General features: G+C 37.7%; 1 long non-coding RNA gene across 3 annotated transcripts in view; it reads right to left on the reverse strand.

The window, feature by feature from the left end:
* Positions 1 to 20,566, reverse strand: part of LOC117201423 (uncharacterized) — a 147,676-nt gene that overhangs the window by 28,375 nt on the left and 98,735 nt on the right. For all 3 annotated transcript variants that reach the window (XR_007470422.1, XR_004483437.2, XR_004483436.2), the window contains exons 4-5: positions 18,136 to 18,201; positions 11,670 to 11,767 (exon numbers count right to left, since the gene is read on the reverse strand). This is a non-coding gene — a long non-coding RNA (uncharacterized LOC117201423). The remainder of the gene's footprint in view (positions 1 to 11,669; positions 11,768 to 18,135; positions 18,202 to 20,566) is intronic.

Here is a 20,566-nt window from a genome sequence, read left to right on the forward strand (position 1 = left end):
CTTGCGCTGGGGTTGTTTGACTCCTTAGATTGATTTATAAATCAGTTTTGCAACAGTGATTCCTATAATCCCCCTGGTGAGATTTTTGGCTGCTGCTTCTTCATGTCTTTTAAATTTATATATAAGTGAAAGCTGTATATATAAATTAGAGTCTTTGGTGTTGGGGGATAAGTCCTACAACCTGATCAGCAGAACATCAAGATGTTCTCAGACCTCTGTTTCTAAGAGTAGATCAGAATATTTTTCTTTGTGTTCTTCCAGTCCTTTGCTTCTGTTTTTACTGATATACAGTTACTTTGACCCAAGTAATTTTATACAGCGCAAAGAAGAGTTGTAATTGTGAGACTATCCAGTTAGGTAGGTGAATATAAATGGCCCAGGTGATGTATGACCACCAAGTCTTCAGTGGACCCACCCTCAGCATTAACCCCCATCTCCTCCACTTTTCGTCTTCAGGTTATCTGTTTGGACTCTGAATATCCAACCTAGACTCTAGACACAGCCATAAAACTGAGTTTCAGACATTGAAGTCTGCTGTCAGAGCAACCAGTGCTTTGATGTCCTGTAACGACGTGAGATCAAAAGAGTTTATAATTTTTTCAAGTTTATTATTTGACCATTATTAATGAAATGTGCTGATCACGTAACTTTACTTTTTGTGCTTCCTTAAGTATTGAGGAAGGCATTTATTTTCATAGAGAGCATTAAAATATGTGATGATTCTAATTCCCTCTGTAACCCACGGTACCTTCTTCTAAAATTTTAGACCCCTTCCTCCTCTGTGTTATGTAGTGATTTTTCCTGGACATTTAGGAGATAATGCGATGTTTTGGCAGAGATGTTTATTTCCAGGCACTACTGCATTTACTACTCTGTTTGACCTCCAAGTCTGGGGTCATGGATGTTGAATGAAGAAATCCCAAAGTGACCAGATGTGAATTAAATGTGCTGGATAGGAGATGATTCGAGGAATGGCTAGCTGGAAGATGGAACACAGGGCACTGATGGTTTCCTAAGGGCAACATTTATTGGGCAACAGTCTGCCAGCTGGTAAAGGGAGGCACTTGTTCAGTCCTGGTGCTTTATTCTAGCCAAGAGGAAAGGAAAGCCTAAAAGATCAAGTATACAAATGAAAAACAAACATGGAAAGCTGCAAAGTTAAGAACACCAAGAGGGGGAAGCCACAAGGGAACCAGATTATATTTCAGAGTTAAAAAAAAAAAAAAAAAGCACAAAAAACCTATAATCTGTCTTGTAAATTAATTCCACACTTAATTTTTGAAATTCCTTCCTATTTCTCCAGACTTGAGACAATATGAGGGAAATGAAATGTTATAGGGAAGTGGCAGCCAGGCATTTAGTGGTAAACTAGTTTACTTTCACAATTTCCTTTCATATGTAGATTCAGCCTTGCCTTTTCCTTTGTCATTGCTTACAAAGATCTAAGCTTCCTTCCTAAGGCATCATCTTTTATTAATCAGCTTATCCACAACAGAGTCCAAGAGACTGGAGCTGGGTTCAGACAGATGTTGATAAATGTCTTAAGTTTCTTATAAACGAAATCAAGGCCAGCCATGTTTTATTAATCAGTTATCCTTCATACATATTTTGTCCTCCGTATATTGGCTCACACTTTATATGCCATCCTGTTTACACTGTCCTGATTTAATTCAAGACTGTTAGCCTCTACTTGGAAAGACAGGTAGTCCTGTATGAGTCTTTACATATACTTAAGGGCTAATATAAACAGTCATTTATAGATGTATATTTAGCAAAACAACATTAGGTGTTAGGAAAATGACAATCATGCATTTATGAAGTATGTTTACTTTATTGACAAAGGTAAGAATATAAAAATGGTCAAAAATCTGCTGGTGGAAATGTTTAGGAACTTACCTTTCAGTATCCTTATGCCTCTGCTCAGAAAGTTAAAAACATATTGAACAAACATACTGCTACTAACAGAGCCTCACATGGTCTGATTTTGTCCTATATTCTCATTTAAGGGATTCTGACTCGGGGCTCCAAAATAGTAAATGCAAATTACTATCAAAGCAGGTCATCTTCCTGATTGTTGCTATAGTGGTTATATTAGTTCAAGGCATATTACAAGGATAAGAAAATAATTAAGCAAGAGAATGATGTTCCACCTATGGAATAAATTATGTATAGTAACAAATAATCTTCAGGTGTAAACTATGGTGTTAGTCTGGTGTTAATGACCAATTGGTCTATGAAAACCTAGGGTAAAGTTCTTAGAAGCAAATTTCCTGTCTGCCCTAATTTATACCTTTGCATTCTTCGATTGTCCCACCTTTGGGTCTTCTATATGTGCTGTGCACCTGTGTATCCCACTCTGGTCCATTCTGTGCTCCATCTGGTAGCAGAATTGTTTCTGATTATACAGAAAGTCTCTTGGACTGCAATTTCTTCATGTTCAGGGTTTAAAGAATAGGCCTTCTACCACAAATACACAGGGTTCTGCTCTGCAGTTCTGTCGTTTTTATTTTGGGGCCCAGTTACCATCACTGAGTACAGGCAATGGATCCAGTGCAGGCGTTATGAGCATCCCATCACCCTCTCCCCTGTGCTCTGTGAAATGATCTTTCATCTGCACTGTGTCAGGAGGAGTTTCCTGTACCTCTTTGATTCTGGATGGAATTAGGATACATTCTGGATTAGGAAGCACCTGAAAAACTCTGTCCCATTACCTCAAGGCCTATTCCTCTTTGGCTGTTACTCTTTTCTTGTTACAAAAATACCTGTAACAAAGAAACTCTCTGCCCTGGATTGACACTGGGCCTGTCAGGGAGGAACCAGTATTTTGCTTATGTTCACACTTAGGATTTGCAAACTGACAAGACAGATTCCTTCAAAGTAAAAACAGGTGATTCTCACAGCATAAAAAATATCTCCTGAGTACGCAAGCTGATACAAAGCTAGATACCAAAAAATAAACCCTCCCTTAATTTTTTTGTATTTATAATATATCAGTGGGCAGTCAGCAGTTACATGTTCCTGGATTTTGGATATAAGAAAAAAAATAATTTTAGCAAATAACTTCTTAGAATTTTAGAAAATAGGCATTTATGTGTTATGTTTAACCTGCTTTGATCCTATGCTGTATGTTAACATGAGATAAAATATTTTAAAGATGTTTTAAGATTGATGATTTTTTATGAGCATATTTTTTTTAATTTGAAGTATAGTTGATTTACAATATTGTGTTAGTTTCAGCTGTACGACATAGTGATTCAGCTTTTTTTTTTTGCATATTATATTCCATTATAGGTTATTATAAGATACTGAGTATAATTTCCTGTGCTATACAGTAAATCTTTATTGCTTATCTATTTTATGTATAATAGTTTGTATCTGTTAATTCCATACTCCTAATTTGTCCCTCTCACTCCCTTTCCACCTTGGCAACCGTAAGTTTGTTTTCTATGTCTGTCAGTCTGTTTCTGTTTTTTATATACATTCATTTGTATAATTATAAGTGATATCACATAGTATTTGTCTTTCTCTGTCTGAATTATTTCACTAAGCATAATGTTCTCTGAGTCCATCCATGTTGCTGCAAATGGCAAATTTCATTCTTTTTTCTGGCTGAGTAATATTCCATTGTATATACATATACCACATCTTCTCTATCCATTCATCTGTTCATGGGCACTTGGGCTGCCTCCGTGTCTTTGATACTATAAATAGTGCTGCTATGAACATTGGGGTGCATGCATCTTTTCAAATTAAGAGTTTTCATTTTTTTCCAGATATATACCCTGGAGTAGAATTGCTGGATCATATTGTAGCTCTATTTTTAGTTTTTTAAGGAACCTCCATACTGTTTTCCATAGCAGCTGTACCAGTTTTCATTCTCAGTGGCAGTGTACAAGGGTTCCCTTTTCTCCACACCCTCTCTAGCATTTATTATTTGTAGAATTTTTGTAGACAGCCATTCTGACAGGTGTGACGTGATACCTCATTGTGGTTTTGATTTGCATTTCTCTAATAATTAGCAGTGTTGAGCATCTTTTCATGTGCCTGTTGGTCATCTGTATGTCTTCTTTGGAGATATGTTATTTAGGTTTTCTGCCCATTTTATGATCAGGTTGTTTGTTTTTTTGACATTGATTTGTATGAGATGTTTTTATATTTTGGATATTACCCCCTTGTTATTTGTATTTTTTTCAAATACTTTCTCCCATTCTGTATAATGTCTTTTCATTTTATTGGTGGTTTCCTTTGCTGTGCAAAAGCTTTTAAGTTTGATTGTCTCATTTGTTTATTTTTGCTTTTATTTCTTTTGTCTTGGGAGACTGATCTAAGATAATATTGCTGTGATTTATGTCCAAGAACATTTTGCCTATGTTCTCATCTAGGAGTTTCATGGTGTCATGTCTTACATTTAGGTCTTTAATCCATTTTGAGTTTATTTTGTACATGGTGTGATGAAAGGTTCTAATTTTGTTTATTTATTTTTACAGGTAGCTGCCCAGCTTTCCCAACACCATTTCTTGAAGAGACTGTGTTTTCTCCATTGTATAGTCTTACCTCCCTTGTTGTAGATTAATTGACCATAGGTGCATGGGTTCATTTCTGAACTCTCTATTCTGTTTCCCTGATCTATATGTCTGTTTTTGTGCCAATACCATGCTGTTTTGATTACTGTAGCTATATGTATAGTCTGAGGTCTGGGAGGGTTATACCTCCGCTTTCTTCTTTTTTCTCAGGATTGCTCTCTTAATTTCCCTTTCTGATAGTTCATTATTAAAGAAAAGCAACAGATTTCTGTACATTAGTCTTGTATCCTGCAACTTTATTGAATTCATTAGTTCTAATAGTTTTTGTGTGGAGACTTTAGCGTTCTCTTTATAGAGTATCATGTCATCTGCAAATAGTGAGAGTTTTACCACTTGCCTTCCAATTTGGATACCTTTTATTTCTTTTTATTGTCTGATTGCTGTGGCTAAGACTTCCAATGATTAGAAGTGGTGAGAGTGGGCATACTTGTCTTGTTCCTGAATTTAGAAGGAAGCTTTTCACTGTTGAGTATTATGTTGGCTGTGGGTTTGTTGTACACAGCTTTTATTATGTTGAGATATATTCCCTCTATACCCACTTTGGTGGGAGTATTTTATCATGAATGGGTGTTGAATTTTGTCAAATGCTTTTTCTGCATCTATTGAGATGATCATGTGGTTTTTGTCTTTCCTTTTGTTAATGTGGTGTGTCACATTGATTTGCATATGTTGAATTATCATTGTGACCCTGGAATAAATCCAACTTGATCATGGTGTATGATCCTTTCTATATATTGTTGGATTCAGTTTGCTAATATTTTGTTGAGGACTTTTGCATCTATATTCACCAAAGATATAGGTTTGTAATTTTCTTTTTTTGTAGTGTCTTTGTCTGGTTTTGGTATCAGGGTGATGGTGACCTCATAGAATGAATTTTGGAGTGGTCTCTCCTCTTCAAATTTTTGGAGTAGTTTGAGAAGCAAGGTATAATTTCTTCTTTATATGTTAGATAGAATTCCCCAGTGAAGCCATCTGGCCCTGGACTTCTGTTTGCAGAGAGGTTTTTTTTTTTTGTGGTACACAGGCCTCTCACTGTCGCGGCCCCTCCCGTTGCGGAGCACAGGCTCTGGACGCGCAGGCCCAGCGGCCATGGCCCATGGGCCCAGCTGCCCCGTGGCATGCAGGATCCTCCCGGACCGGGGCATGAACTCGCGTCCCCTGCATTGGCAGGTGGACCCCCAACCACTGCGCCACCAGGGAAGCCCTGCAGAGAGTTTTTAAAATTACATATTCTATTTCCTGTCTATTGATCAGTTTGTTCAAATTATGTTTCTTTTTGACTCAGTCTTGGCAGGCTGTATGTTTTTAGAAACTTGTCCATTTCTTCCAGGTTGTCCAATCTGTTGGCATATAACTGTTCATAATATTCTCTTATAATTTTTTGTATTTATATGGTATTGGTTATTATTTCTCCTCTTTGATTTCTTAGTTTGTTTATTTGGGTCCTCTCTCTTTTCTTCTTGGTGAGCCTGGCTGGAGGTCTGCCAATTTTACCTTTTCAAAAAAACACATCTTGATTTCATTGATCTTTTCTATTGTTTTTTATCTCTATTAAATTACTTCCTTTCTTACCTTTATTATTTCCTTCCTTCTGTTGACTTTGGGCTTTGTTTCTTCTTCATTTTCTAATTCTTTTAGGTGGTAGGTTAGGTTGTTTATTTCAATTTTTTTTAATTTCTTGAGGAAGGCCTGTATCGCTATGAACTTCTCTCTTAGAACTGCTTTTGCTGCCTCCCATAGACATCTGTGAAGTTGTCTTAAGGTATTTTTTGATTTCTTCTTTGATTGCATCAGTGACCCACTGGTTTTTCTTAGTAGCATGTTGTTTAGTCTCCATATGTTCTTTTTTCCCCCATTTTTCTTTTTGTAGTTGATTTCTAGTTTCATACTGTTATGGTCAGAAGAGATGCACAAAATAATTTCTATCCTCTTAAATTTGTTGAGGCTTGGTTTGTGACCTAGTATGTGGTCTAACCTAGAGAATGTTCCATGTGCCTTTGAAAAGAATGTGCGTTCTGGGTTTTTTTTGGATATAGTGTCCTGTAGATATCAATTTAGTCTAACTGGTTTACTATGTTATTTAGGACCTCTGTTGCCTTACTGATTTTCTATCTAGATAGTCTATCCATTGATGTCAGTGGGGTGTTAAAGTCTCCTACTACTATTGTATTATTATCAATTTCTCCTTTTATGTCTGTTAGTATTTGCTTGATATATTTAGGTGCTCCAATATTGGGTGTGTATATGTTAATAAGTATAATATCCTCTTCTTCTATTGATCCCTTTATCATTATATAATGCTGTTCTTTGTTTTTCTTTATGGCCTCTATTTTAAAGTCTACTTTTTCTCATATGAGTATTGCTACCCCCACTTTCTCGTCATTTCCATTTGCCTGAAATATCTTTTTCCATCTCCTTACTTTCAGTCTGTGTGTGTCTCTCACCCTAAGGTGAGTCTCTGAGCACTTATTTTTTAGAATTAGGCATAATTTACGTACAATAAAATGTAGGGAATTTGTTTCCAGTTTGAAGACAATTGGACAGCTGTATCCACCTGTGTAACCACCACCCAAAACAAGTTATAGAACATTCCCAGTACCCTATAAAACATTCCCATGTGGCCCATTCCAGTAAATTTCCACCTCAAGGAACCACTTTGCAATTGCTAACAGTTTAGATTAGTTTTGCCCAGTTTGGGCTTCATATAAATGGAATCATACAGTATTCATTCCTTTTTGTCTGGCTCCTTTCACTAAACAGTGTTTGATAGCTTCATCCATGTTATAGTTACTAAGTCTGATTGCTTTCTATTTTCAAAAATATTATGAGGTACATGCTGGATCAAAAATACTGAGAAATTAGAAAGTATGAAATAATAAGTTTTTTAATGATAAAAATTACCTTGACGATCCTTCTGCCCTAATTTGCAGCCCAGCTTGTGAGCCTCCCATATGATGCTTGTGCTACCTGGAGCTCTGGCCTTTGTAGGAACATCTCCAATACAGGAACACATCACTTCATGAGGCATCTAAAGTACCATGAGTCCATACTTTAAAAAAGATGTAAGAATACTATGTAACTGGGCTTCCCTGGTGGTGCAGTGGTTGAGAATCCGCCTGCCGATGCAGGGGACACGGGTTCGTGCCCCGGTCCGGGAAGATCCCACATGCCGCGGAGCGGCTGGGCCCGTGAGCCATGGCCGCTGAGCCTGCGCGTCCGGAGCCTGTTGCTCCGCAACGGGAGAGGCCACGACAGTGAGAGGCCCGCGTACCGCAAAAAAAACAAAAACAAAACCAACAGAATATTATGTAAGTTTCCCAGATTATTAGAAATGATCCTTCATAGTTTTAATGTGTGGAAAGGGCTCTAGTGAAGAAGGGAGAAAATTTCCTCAAACAAATAATATTTTGCTAAAGTTTCAGTTTTGTTTCTGAGTCGGAATATCTGCAGTCCTAAAAGAAGGACTCTGTTTCAAATTGCTTTCCTCCTGTAAAGAATTTGCAAGTCGTAATCATATTTTTTTCAGTAATAGATTTCTGTATTTCTAAGGAAGCCTACATAAAAAATCATTAATTTTACATATTTCCTATCTCCTTTATTATTTTACACAGTTGAATAAATTCCCTTCAAGCCTGATCAATGTCCTGGTCAGTGCTTGGGTTGTGCTTAATCTTTCATGAAATCAATCAGATACTCTATGTTTTATTTCCTCAAGTAGGGACAGAATCAGGATTATCAACAATACCAATAGATGACACTCAACTTTCTGGTTTCCTCAGCGTAAGTTAAGCCCTTAAAAAGAAACTCTATATAACATTTTATTCTGGTTTTCCTATTGTTTATGATTATATTTCCATTTGAATAACTACATAGTAAACAACACCAATGCAAGTGATAATGGCAGGGATAAATTAATCACTGAAATTTGTCAGCCAAAGATTATCTAAGCACTTACTTTAAACTGATTTATGAAATTTGAAGAATATCTGAAAGACAGAGACTTTAAAAAATAATGTCACATTTTACTATATATATCAGAATATAGGGCATCAAATCCAGACAGTTATATACATCATGTGTTTCTTGAGAACAAGGACTTCTTCATCTCCCTTTTCTTCCCCTCTCTCCATATGTTTCTTTTTTTTTTTAAACATCTTTATTGGAGTATAATTGCTTTACAATGGTGTGTTAGTTTCTGCTTTATAACAAAGTGAATCAGCTATACATATACATATGTTCCCATATCTCTTCCCTCTTGCATCTCCCTCCCTCCCACCTGCCCTATCCCACCCCCTAGGTGGTCACAAAGCACCGAGCTGATCTCCCTGTGCTATGCAGCTGCTTCCCACTAGCTATCTATTTTACATTTGGTAGTGTATACATGTCCACGCCACACTCTCACTTCGTCCCAGCTTACCCTTGAGCCCTTCTGCATTCTAGCTTGGTACTCAAGTGTAAGTTCCATGTCTGTCTGTTCTCTGAGTAAGATTTCTTACCTAAGTAAACAGAGTTTATGATGATAGACATAGGAGGAAGCTTGGCTTCTGTCTCGACCTCTCTCTCCACATAACCAAGTCAACTACATTTTGGCTGCTAAGGCTGTTGCCTCTTCCCCAGCTCCACCACCCCTGTTTTATTCTAGACTCTAAATGAATTTGTACAATTTGTTCCTAAACTGGTCTCTACAACCTGACTCCTAACAATACGTCGTCCTCCACATGGTCCCCAGAAGAGCTTTTTATAACTCAGACCTGACCATGTCACCTTCCTGCTTGAACCAGGCAATGGTCCCCCATGATCGCAGGTGAAAAACTAAAATCTTGGCTTAGCCTATAAGGCCCTGCAAAACCTTACCGTTTTCCAGCTCTCCACCTGCATTTTCCACCTGCTCACTGTAGCAACTCAAGGCTGCTCAGGTACATGAGAGTCTAGTCTCTGAATGTATTTGTGCCTGCCTTTTTGTTGCTGTTGTTTGTTTTCATCCTGAAAGCCCATCACCGTGTCTGCACCTGGCTGATCACTATTACATTACCTTGGACTTCCAGGAACTCCCCTCCAGCCCTCATCTTTGGTCGGGTTAGGCCCACACAGTAACCTTGGCCCTCGTCTACCTCACCCCTAACCATTAATATTATCTGTATCTCCATAGATGACATTAGCACCTGATTCTCAGTCTTCTGCTGCCCCTAGCCCAGACTGTCCTTTTATCACAATGACTCTGTGTGGTTGATCAATTCAATAACTTAGCTTCAAAATTCACTGACCTCTTCCACTCTGTTTTAGCAGCTCATTCCAAAGGTTTTTTTTTTTTAATATAATCATTGCCTGGACCTCAGCCCACTCTGAAATCTTAAACTTTATTATATCAGTCTCCAAGTAAAACCTTCAATGCCTTTGCCCCTTTCACTCGCTTCTTCTCATTACATCTTCATGACCGCTCTTACTTTGGCTGCAACTTTTCTAACAGTCTACCCACATTCTGACTTTGCATGCTCCTCCACCAAAGAATATTTTACACTCATTCAATCTACTCCAACACAACGCAAATTCATCAGTTTGCAATTAAGACTAGGCCCCCGTAGTCTTTTAATGAAGACTAAATTCATTCACTAAAATCATGGAGCAAAGATCACTAATCCCCTCTTGATTAACAAATCCAGTGGACTCATGTCAATCCTAGTATTTCTTCATCTTTCCATGGCATTTGCCTCCACTTATTCCTTCCTTGGTTTCTTTGTCACTGTCATCCCCTGGTCTACCTGGTTTGTCTTCCCAGTCTTCTTTATGCACTTATTGTTCCAGGGGGCAGTCTTCCCTCCTCTCTTGCAGGCCATTTCCACACTCCCATGGCTTCAACTATGATTCATATACTGATGACCCCAAACTCTCTGCCTTTAGCTCAGCTTTCTCTCCTATATACCAGTGCCCCATGAACTTCATCACAAGAAACTCAAGCCCAAGAAATCCAAAACTGAGCCTGTTGTCACTGCCCTAAAATGTTATCTTCCTCTTGCATTTTTGTTGTTATTAATAAACTCAATTTCTCTCCACTCACTAACTCAAGCCAAAAATGCAAGAATCTTCACAAATCTCTTGGTTTTCTCATTCCCCACATTAAAATAGGAATCAAGTTCTTTCTCTCCTACCTTATTCATGTCTCATATTGTCCCTTATCCATTCCCATCACTGTGTGTTGTTCACACCCCACCATCTCTTACAATAGTCCCTCCAAGCTGACCTCTCTACCCCCAGCCTCACGGTCTTCCAGCCCATTTTTCTCATTGCAGTCAGAGGGAGCTTCCTAAACACAAATCTCATCTCATTAGGCTCCTAGATCTCAACTTGCTATAGCTGTGGCTTCTACATGTGGCTGCATGTTAACATCGCCTAGTGAGATATTTTTAAAATGTCACTCCTACAGATTCAGAGAGAACCGGTTGTGAACAGGATTGGGATGATGGCATTTTTTAAAAGTCCCAAGTGATTCCACTATAAAACCGAAGAGCAATGATCCTACAGAATAAACCCCAAAGCCCTACTTCTTGCTCCATTTTCATATTTTCTGCCTCTATTCATTCTATACACAGCTGTATAGAGTGACCCTTCTCCACTGTCTCTGCTATCTTGGCTTCCTCTGCCTAAAACTCCTTTTCATAGCAAGTCAAGACTCTAGTTATGTTATGGGCTGAATTGTGTCCCCCAAATTTATATGTTGAAGGCCTAATTCCCAGTATTTCAGAATGTGACTGCATTTGGAGACAGGACCATTAAGGAGGTTGAAATGAGGCCCTCGGGGGGGGGGGGCTCTAATCCAATCTGACGGGTGTCTTTAAAAGAAGAGGAAATTTGTACACACAGAGAGACATCAGGGATACACACACACACACACACGGAAGACCATGTGAGGACACGACTGAGAAGGCAGCCATCTGCAAGCCAGGAGCGAGGCCTCGGCTGAAGGAGCCACCTCCATGTGGGGCAGTGCAGTCATTGTGACAGAAGCAAACGAGGGCATGGCAAACAGTAGGCTGACTCTGAAAACTTCTGCTTAGAAGTGACAGTTAGAATAACAACAGTTAGTCTCACCTCTGACTTGACCTTCCCCAAATAGGAATACAGTCTCGACCCATGTACCTGGAAATCAGACTTCCAGCAGCCTCAATATTAGGTATTTACCTGTGAACCTGAAAATAATTTTAAAAACCATGTGAGAAGCTTTGGAGTACCAAGGAAAAGAGTTACTATCAAGCACGTGCCTTTTATTCATTGATGGAGTGTAGCACCTTACATGAAGCCTTAGCTAAGGCCCACTAGCAGAAAAGAGTGTCTAAAATATTTAATGTAGAGACAAATATTACAGGCATACCTTAGAGATACTGCAGGTTCAGTTCCAGACCACTGCAATAAAGTGAACCTCGCAATAAAGCGAGTCACATGAATTTTTTGGTTTCCCAGTGTGTATAAAAGTTACATTTATGCTATCCTGTAGTCTATCAAGTGTGCAATAGCATTACGTCTAAAAAACGTTCATATCTTAATTAAAACATACGGTATTGCTAAAAAGTGTCAAAATAGTAACATCAAAGATCACTGATCACAGATTACAATAACAAATACAATAATAATGAAAAGGTTTGAAATATTGCAGGAATTATCAAAATGTGACACAGAGACATGAAGTGCGCATATGCTGTTGGAAAAATGGAAGCAGGGTTGCCACAAACCTTCAATTTGTGGAAAACACAGAATGTGCGAAGCACAAGGAAGTGAGGTCTGCCTGTATAGTGCAATTAGGTAGCAGATGTTCAGAATTAGAAAATTTAGATGAAGAAATTTTAAAGATAATCTTCTCCTGTGCTTTTATTTACAAATACATATATATACATAACATTAAGGACCAGAGTGGTAAAAGACCTCCAGATCACCTTTCTGTGAACCAAGACTGGATCTCTGGTTGTCCTGACCCTGTGTTCCAGAGGCCTTTCCATACACACTTCTGGCATCTCATATCCTAATTCTGGATTGGAATATTTAAGAAGCCAAGGATCTGAGTCATTCCGTTTAAATAAATCTCCACTGGAGAGGTTGAAATTAAAGAAAAATCTGTTCCTGTTGTGAGGCTTGCAGTATCTGGGGAACTGACTTCTCTGGAACAATGTGTTCCCTGATGCTGATGAATAAATGAGGCCTCATTGTTCACAGTTTATTTACAAATGAATCTATAGAAGCATAAAATTTAGAACTGTTCTCGATTAGTTATTCTTTCATGTTTACTCACTCAAGTATTAAATCTTCCACAATCATGAATTTCCTTTGGGAACAAATCTTCTGGTTTTGATAGTTCCCACTATTGAAAAGTTTTTTATTGATATTTGACCTATTTTTTTCCCATACTTTTATCCCACTTATCCTACTTATCCTGTTTAGATCAGGCCACATCATCTTCCCCAAGTGCTTATGCTTTTCATATATGTTATGACTCATCCAAATTATCATTTAGTCGGGCTCTCCATGTGCATTGCTTTAGTGTTGTTATGGACCTTACTCTCTTTACTAGAATAAATCTCTCGTAATGAGATACAAAGCCCCGGGAATATCACCATACTTGTAGAGAGAGGGGCTAACTGTCCTTGTGTCTTTGTTATTAAGTGTAATATGAGGCGCCTATGCTAAAAAAAAAAAAAAAAGAGTTTTTCCTTTCACATCACCTAGTACACTTCTGTCAATGTTTAGCCCACTAATTTCTATGTGTTTTTTCCTATAAATTAGATTCCAACTAGTAATAGGTTTTATTCTTCAGATCACATTTAACCAAAGAAATAAGTCAACGTATCCATCAGTATTCCTATTTAATGGCTTCTGTTATTCTTAATTTCCTCACCTGTTAATTGGAGAGAAGAGCCTGGTGCCCTACTTTGCACAAAGTAGATATGTAATTATTAGCTTTCTTTTCCTCCCATCATTCCCAGTTCTACTTCCCACCAGTGCCTTTTTCTTCCCTAGATACCCCATGAGCTACCTATGCTCTGCCCTTATCCCTAAGGCTTCTGTTGATTGATGCTACAGCTTTCATTAGCACCTTCCCTGGATCATGTCATTATTTCCTTTTGTTTACAGAGTTTCAGCCCGTTTTCCAGCTAAGTGCAGCTTCTCTGTTCCTAACAGAAAATAAATTCTTTTTGTCAGTAAATCTCAGGAGACCATATTATGTCCTTTACTAAAATTCCAATATAACATCTGCTGAATCTTACAGTGCAAGCCAAAAAGAAGTTATTAAGCTTGTATAGTTTGATTTGCTTTTTGTAAATGCTGGTTATATACTGCTAATCACTTGTATTCTAATAGGTGTTCAATTTACCATCATATAATCTATTCCTTCTAGAACATGGATGCAAGTCTATTTTAAAATAACATGACGTTTTTAATTATAAAAGTGGTACTAGCTCATTGTACAAACTTTGAAAAGTCAGGTGAAGTACAAAGAAAAAAGAAAAAGAATGCCTGCAGTTATGATACATTGCAGAGATAACTCTCTTAACATTTTAGTGTATTTTGCTCACATACATTTTACCCAAGTTGACTATATGAAACTATGCGCCTATTTCTTTTCTTATAAAACAATACAGTAAACTTTAATGAGTACTATATTGTTTTCATTTTTTCTTTCCTCAACTTTCCACAATTAAATTTCTTCCATATAAGTCAACAAATATTAACCTCCTAAATACAGCATAAATTTAAATCATAACTCAACAGCCAATGTAAGCACATACTGTAGCTCAGTGGACTTCAAAAGAAGTCATTACAGATTTTAAACAAATATGATTTGGGTTTTTTTATTTTCTAAAATTTCTGCTTTTCATTAGGGGCTGACTTTGAAACTCATCATTACATTCTAATGATTCTCAATTTCTCCATTGCCTTTCTCTTGTTATAAATCACCAAGTGGTAATAAATAATAGAAAATCCAAAATTGGCTGACATAAGGGACAATTTTGTTTTCACTGTCTTTCCGTGGACAAACTTGCACTAATTTTCTTTACTTCTAATACAAAGATCCTCTTAATCTTGTAGCAATCTATCCATATTTTGGTTTGGCTTTAATCTTCACCTTCCTTTCTTATTCCCATCCCCCCCCAGTTCCTTTGTAATGAGTTTTTATTATGTTGAGCATGATTGTTCATCATTGATAGAAAGTTTTCCTAGTATTTTCAGACTTCCAGTGAATTCCAACTAGGTTGACTGAATACAGATGCTGCTTCTTTTTTATGACTCACCAAATTGGCCTATGAGTAAATCCGAGACATTCTTGAGAGGTTATATTTTAGCTTTGGAATGATTAGCAAGCTCATAGACAGATGGGTAGTTCTAATTTGCCAGGAGTGCCTACATTTTTGCAAGATTTAGTATGTCTACTTGCAGGGGAAGAAGGCTGTTCCACTTTTCCTCGGGTTGTAGTTTCTGAGACAGATGCTCATTCAGACACTTCATTGTTGGGCATTTGAGGAGTTCACTGCTGCAACCCTCCCTATCCTACAGTGCTGCACCTACACTCCTTAAAGCTCTCACTCCAGCTGGGAGGAGATTCATGAACACAGTGACTGGATTTGGTTCTTTTCTGAATCTCCAGTGTCTGATCCAATGCTTGGCACCTAATTGACATTTGAGTTGAAATGATCAATCAGATATGGTAAAAGCTCATTCCATATCAATCTCCTTTATTCTGTACAAATCATGTCAAATGACTAACCTAAACATCATTACACAAAAGTCAACAATACAGTGTTGTGATTAAACTAGTGGGCTTGGGAAGTAGTCTGTCTAGATTGGATTCCCAGCTCTACCACTGACTTGCTCTGTGAACTTGAACAGACGACTAAATTGCCTCAAATCTTCTGTTTACAAAATGGGAATGATCCTAATACCAAAATGACAGGATTGCAATTAGATGCGCATTTTTCAGGACAGTGCCTTTCACGTAGTACTTGTTCAATGCATACTAACAGCAATTATTGGTATGGAAGGTCTGTGATGGAACACAAGGGAGCACTCATTTACACTGGACTGTATTAGTGTAAATCAGTATAGTCTAAATGTGATGGAAATGAAAAGAGGAACACAAGCACCTAAAAAATACTTCTGGGCATATAAATTTTGATCTAAGAGGAAATGCTGATGGAGTTCCTTTCTGGATAAGAAAGCACAGGGAGATCGCACACAATAAAACAGTGTCATCAGCACTTGTCTGATTAAATTCCATCTCTGGAATCCTCTTTCATTGTATCTCAAGCCTAAGTCCAGTCTCCCCAACAAGAGTATAAGTTCCTTGGGTGTCAAGTCTGGGTCATAAATTTCTGGGTGACACAAAAAGTGGGTTGGGTTAATAAATAAAAAAACAAATGGATTACTCTTTCAACTTTGTTAGATTGTTTCCATATATCAGTCCTATTAACTTGGAAAATAAAAAGTGAATTGAAAGATTAACTTAGCCCCAATGTTTCCTTTCAACCTTGTATGAACTCACTGGCCATCCTCCTCCTCCAGCAATGCACTAACCCCCTATTTGTAGACTCTTCTGACCCTTTGGTTTCAGTTCCCACTTTCTTTACCTGGAAGTTAAAGAAACCAACAGCTACTGTTGTGTTTTTAAAATCTTCAAAAGCAGGCGAGAACGCCAGCTCATTGAGAACAGAAGGGGTGGTCTGCTCTTCGAGCACCAATGTTTAAGCTTAGGTGCCCCAGAATTTGTGATATCTGAGACCAGTGAGCAGCCTCCTTGAATGAATGTGCTTGGTTCAATAAATCACTGTGGAAGAAATAAACTAATTTCCTAGTTTAAGGAGGCCATTGTCTCCTGAAATACTATTGTTCTTGTAAAACTGGGAACTAAGACAATATGTTTTTAGACAAATGTCTGATTTGGTGGTTCTGGGTAAGATGTGTTGTCACTAAAGGTTTGGTGAAGCAGCAGTTCTGTCTTCATTAAGAATGGCAAGATAAAAGATAGCAGAGGAGGTGGGTTTGGATATATTGGCTTGGCCAAACAGTTCGTTCGGGTTTTTCATACCATCTTATGGAAGAACCCAAACGAACTTTTTGGCCAACCCAATAATAAATTAAACTTAAACCGTAAGGTTTAAAAACCCAATAATAAATTAAACCGTAAGGTTTAAAGCAGATTTCTGAGGTGACCAGGGTAGCCTCTCTCCTCTGGAGACCGTTAGTGGGCTCAGTCAGGGGCTTTTGAAACGGTTTTCCTTTGATTCAACAAAGATGTTTGGTTGTTTTGGACAATAATTTGTTACCCATCCCCCTTTCCCCTTTAATTTGTCTATTGTCAAATAAAGTCATCTTTTTTTGATAGCTGGAATTCAGGAGGCATTGACATCTTGTGATGTGAGTTAAACTCTTCTGTGGCCACTGCCCCCGTTACCTGGCCTAAAGCCAGCCTGAAGTCCCCTCTGATGTATGAATCTCCTTTGCTAATCTGGCATTTATTTGGCCCCTTTCTGTACGTCATGAATCTCCCTAACTTGTGAATCCATGCTCTCCTTAGTAGTCATTCATCAGAAGGATCTATTTTATCTCCTCAAAGAAATCAGATTCATATTTTTCTGTTGTAAAAAACAGTCATCCAGATGAAAGGGCCATTGATCGTTAAACACTGAAGCACCTGCCAAGGGAAGGTATGGCTTTTGCTCCAGAGAAAGTCCTCAGGTCCCAGAGCCATACGTGGGGTGACTTACAGAGTCCTGTCACAAGGCAGGGTTAGGCAGGGCCTTCGTGAGCAGTGGTGTCCAAGCTTCAGGGCCTCAGAGCTCACTCTAGAGATGAGTAACTTCAGGGCTAGAAAGGGACCATGAGTACGAAGGCAAGACTTCACTTAGAATTCTACAAAGCTTTGCAATAGTAAGTCCAGGAACACTGGGTGAGATTAAACCCGAGCTGAGTCAAACAAATTGACTCCATTGGACAAAGATGCTGAAACATCATGCTCTCCTTGTTCTACGTTGTCCCTGCCTCTTCCCCATGGCTCCCCAATGTGGATTGGTGGCTTTTCAGTTAGTACACATTCCTTGAAATTTGAACACTGATCTTTATAAATTCTGCCTAAATATATGCACATGTGTTTTTCTAGCTATAACATTTACATAATATTGAAGAAGCAAAATAATATTACCCATTCACTTTTGTTTCTCAATTTTCAGAAAGTTTGTATTTCTTCCCTCTAAGTTTGGACTACGTGAACAGGTCATTCCCAGAGTAAAGCATTCAGGCAGATGTTTCCTTCAGGGGCAGACAGCGTAGGAGGAAATCTCTTTGATTCTTTTCTCTCGCTTTCTCTCTCTTACCCTCTTCTGCTTCTTTCATACCCTCTCCTGTTTCTTCTCACCTTTTCTTCACAGAGTATGGGAAATGAGGACTCAGCAGTCACCCTTTAATGTAGACAATATAAAATCTAAACAAGATAACCCAGGCCCTACAGAGGAAACAAAAGTGAGCTCTATAAAACATGAAGAAATGGAATATGCAACATAAACACAGAACAAACCTTGTTTCTCCGGAAACTGGTCTTCTTTAGCTATGAGCGGTAAGTCTTGCTTCCTGGAAATGACCACTGTAAAATGGATAAAAACACACCCATGAAACAGAGATAATCAAGTTAATCTTTTGACCCTACTCCTATTATTTTAATCTTTAAAAAAGAAAAAAAAAGCTATTCATTATTGTTACGTCAGAAAACATTCTAGTGTGATTCACATTTTATCCCACTTTCTCTTTCTAAGAGGCCAAACAGCAATAATTAAGAACATACAAGTGCCAAATAGGGCAAAGAATAAGGAATCCTTTCTGCAGAACTGGAAAAACCTGTATTTGATTTACATAAGGACCCTTTCTTTTTTCTTCATTTTAGTTAAATATACCAGTTTCAGAAAGCGTTCCCCATGACATCGATTTTGCCACTCCAAAAGAAAAGTAGAAGAATTAAAGGTACTCTGTTGGGTATTTATTGTTCTAATAATTAATAATAATTATTATATGAAGGTTTGGTTCTTAGGAAACAAGACGATTATCAAGGCTCTTTTCCAAAGACCTTGATTTTGAGGCGTGAGTAAGGAAGATTGCTGAACATCTTGTCTTTCTATCTTTCATATAGACTGCTCCATTGTTTATTAGTACAATGCAGAAAGATGCATCCTTCCTACTTTGTTTCCCTAAGAAGAATTCAATTGTACTATAAATCTTATAAAATAGTAGAATCACTTAGTATATATTTCTTCTATATTTGATTATATGTGTGAAAAATGTCTCTATAAACATTTAAGAGATTAACTTTGACTCTCCCATTTGGCTTCAAGTCCCCTGAAATTAAAAATGTGCTATTTATTTTGATGGAATAGGACATAAAATTGGTAAGCCTTCTCCGTTTGTCACTCACAATTGTCTTTTTTTCTCTCCTAAATTTATGAGGTCTTTATATCCACTCTGTTTTCTTTCCTTTTTCCTTATAGTTCCTCTTCCAACAGTGTTTGCTTTTTACCAGTCCCTGAAGAGCTTCTGTTGTCATCATTTAACATTTGAATGGCAATAATATTTTACAAAATGCTTTACAATTGCTTTTTACAAGTTCTCATGCCTTCAATAACTCTTAGGTTATTATTCGCAGCCCAGAGTTTTGCTGTTATTTGTAAGCACACAGGCATTCCTCCTGACACAGCCTTTTCCAGTAGGTTTGGAAACCTTTCACTGGAAATCATGTTCAGTTTTTTTTTATTTTTTTATGTTCAGTCTTAAGCTGCACAGGTTTTGAATATATTAGTTGTAGGAGCCTTAAAACTTTCTTGTGGTTTTTTGTTCTTAAATAGGAAATGCCATTTTAGATCAAAAGGAAAGTATTTTATTTTGTCTCTTCAGACTCTCTGAAAAATACAAGAATATGGGGTAATTTGATGCACACAATATTGAACCTGGAAAATCCTCAAATAGCAGATGAGATAAAAAGTACAGAAGTCCTAAGAAATACGAGTTATTGGAATACATATTTAAAACTTCAGACCTATTCCTGGATGGGATTTTAAAATAGCGTATTTTTTAAAAGATTCTTTGTGTCTCCACAGTTAACAGAACTTCTGATCTGTATCACCACTCAGTTAAAGAATTTAGTATGAATGTTGATTTATTGATGTACGTTATTTTAAGAGTATATTCATGCTTCTTCCCTTCCTGTTCCCAGATAGTCGCCAGAAGAGTGAAGCTTTGAAGCGATTTTCCCAAATACCAAACTCTCCCAAGTTCTGTAAGATTCAGTCATTGACTACAACTTCAGACAACTTCTATACGTGGTCTTTATAAGAAACCACAACTAATGCCCATACAGGTTTCCACCATTAGTGCACTGGGAGCCCCATTAGGGAAATGTGGCAGAGGATGGGTGTGCTGCTTTCTGGAGTGTCTTTACACTCCGATGTCTGAGGAGAGCACACGCTCCTTTAAATCTCCTAAGAAACAACTTGAGCTAAAGTCACATTTGAGCTAATGTCAAGTCACACTTTTCTCCTTGGTAATATTTTTGACTTTTGGGTTATCTTGGGCTTTTCGTTGCTCTACTGTACTTTGCCTAACAATCAGTTAAATTCATTCCCCTAGGGCAGTTATTCCCAAGCTTTTTCATACCAAGTCACATATAAAACGATTGTATTTGTACAGCACATCAGAGTAAACTGGGGAGGATTTTGGAGGTTTCTACATAGCACTTGGCACTTGGCACTTACATACAAAAAAAAATATGGTATTTTCTTTACCTTATATAGATATGCTAAGAAAAGCAAACCACAAATGCTAGGGAGAATATTACATGCTGAGTTTGTATACAATTTCCAAATAAAATCTTTTCACATTTTAAAATGAGAAATTGGAGCTTGCTTTAGCATAATAGCATTTTATGATAGTTTTATGGCTTGCTGGCCACACATACATCCTAA

The sequence above is a fragment of the Orcinus orca genome, chromosome 12 (genome assembly GCF_937001465.1).
Source record: "Orcinus orca chromosome 12, mOrcOrc1.1, whole genome shotgun sequence".
Lineage (NCBI taxonomy): Eukaryota > Metazoa > Chordata > Mammalia > Artiodactyla > Delphinidae > Orcinus > Orcinus orca.